Below are 2487 nucleotides of genomic sequence, written 5' to 3'. Positions count from 1 at the left end.
ATGACAGTAATGTTCTTAAAATCCTGAGATAATGCGAACTAAGCAATAAAAATGTTTTTCAACATATTTCCTACACCAAACATGCAACATGTCTAATAATGCGTGAAGATATGTATCTCTGTTAGTTTTACTAGAAAAATTATCTTTTGTAAGTTTTGCAAAGAGGCAAGTTAGTTTTTTTAATTCAATATGACAGTATAACTGTCATACCAAATATGAAAAATATATAAACATAACTCCAAAATTGAACAAGCATTTTGTTTAAAAATGCCTAAAATATTGTATCTATGTGAGTTTCACCAGAATCAGGTAATTTGGTAGTTTACAAATACTTTTTTTTTTTTCATAATGACAGTATAACTGCTACATTCAATTTGACTGTTATTTAAAAATAACTTCCTAATCACACATGCAAATAGGTTAATAAAGCCTAAAACAATGCATCCTTGTCAGTTTTACTCGAAACATTTGCTATTTTAAGGCTTGCAAACACAAAAAGTCGTTTTTTACTCATTATGACAGTAATGTTCTTAAAATCCTGAGATAATGCGAAATAAGTAATAAAAATGTTTTTCAATATAATTCCTACATCAAACATGCAACATGTCTAATAATGCCTGAAGACATGTATCTTTGTTAGTTTTACTAGAAAAATTATCTTCTGTAAGTTTTGCAAAGAGGCAGGTTAGTTTTTTTAATTCAATATGACAGTATAACTGTCATACCGAATATGAAATATATATAAACATAACTCCAAAATTGAAAATGCATTATGTCTAAAAATGCCTAAAATATTGTATCTATGTGAGTTTCACCAGAATCAGGTAATTTGGTAAGGTTTACAAATACAAAAATTAGGGGTTTACTCATAATGACAGTTGACTGCTACATTCAATTTGACTGTTATTTAAACATAACTCCCTAGCCACATATGCAAAATAGGTTAATAAAGCCTAAAACAATGCATCCTTGTGAGTTTTACTTGAAACATATGCAATTTTAAGGCTTGCAAACACAAAAAGAAGTATTTTACTCATTATGACAGTAATGTTCTTAAAATCCTGAGATAATGCGAAATAAGCAATAAAAATGTTTTTCATCATATTTCCTACACCAAACATGCAACATGTCTAATAATGCGTGAAGATATGTATCTCTGTTAGTTTTACTAGAAAAATTATCTTTTGTAAGTTTTGCAAAGAGGCAAGTTAGTTTTTTTAATTCAATATGACAGTATAACTGTCATACCAAATATGAAATATATATAAACATAACTCAAAAATTGAACAAGCATTTTGTTTAAAAATGCCTAAAATATTGTATCTATGTGAGTTTCACCAGAATCAGGTAATTTGGTAAGGTTTACAAATACAAAAATTAGGGGTTTACTCATAATGACAGTTAACTGCTACATTCAATTTGACTGTTATTTAAACATAACTCCCTAACCACACATGCAAAATAGGTTAATAAAGCCTAAAACAATGCATCCTTGTGAGTTTTACTTGAAACATATGCAATTTTAAGGCTTGCAAACACAAAAAGAAGTATTTTACTCACTATGACAGTAATGTTCTTAAAATCCTGAGATAATGCGAAATAAGCAATAAAAATGTTTTTCAACATATTTCCTATACCAAACATGCAACATGTCTAATAATGCGTGAAGATATGTATCTCTGTTAGTTTTACTAGAAAAAATATCTTTTGTAAGTTTTACAAAGAGGCAAGTTAGTTTTTTTAATTCAATATGACAGTTTAACTGTCATACCAAATATGAAATATGTATAAACATAACTCCAAAATTGAACAAGCATTATGTTTAAAAATGCCTAAAATATTGTATCTATGGGAGTTTCACCAGAATCAGGTAATTTGGTAAGGTTTACAAATACAATTTTTTTTTTCATAATGACAGTTAACTGCTACATTCAATTTGACTGTTATTTAAACATAACTTCCTAATCACACATGCAAATAGGTTAATAAAGCCTAAAACAATGCATCCTTGGGAGTTTTACTCGAAACATTTGCTATTTTATGACTTGCAAACACAAAAAGTCGTTTTTTACTCATTATTACAGTAATGTTCTTAAAATCCTGAGATAATGCGAAATAAGCAATAAAAATGTTTTTCAATATAATTCCTAGATCAAACATGCAACATGTCTAATAATGCCTGAAGACATGTATCTTTGTTAGTTTTACTAGAAAAATTATTTTTTGTAAGTTTTGCAAAGAGGCAAATTAGTTTTTTTAATTCAATATGACAGTATAACTGTCATACCAAATATGAAATATATATAAACATAACTCCAAAATTGAACAAGCATTTTGTTTAAAAATGCCTAAAATATTGTATCTATGTGAGTTTCACCAGAATCAGGTAATTTGGTAGTTTATAAATACATTTTTTTTTTTCATAATGACAGTATAACTGCTACATTCAATTTGACTGTTATTTAAAAATAACTTCCTAATCACACA

The sequence above is a fragment of the Nerophis lumbriciformis genome, linkage group LG29 (genome assembly GCF_033978685.3).
Source record: "Nerophis lumbriciformis linkage group LG29, RoL_Nlum_v2.1, whole genome shotgun sequence".
Classification (NCBI taxonomy): Eukaryota; Metazoa; Chordata; class Actinopteri; order Syngnathiformes; family Syngnathidae; genus Nerophis; species Nerophis lumbriciformis.
Note: the sequence above shows the minus strand (reverse complement) of the source record.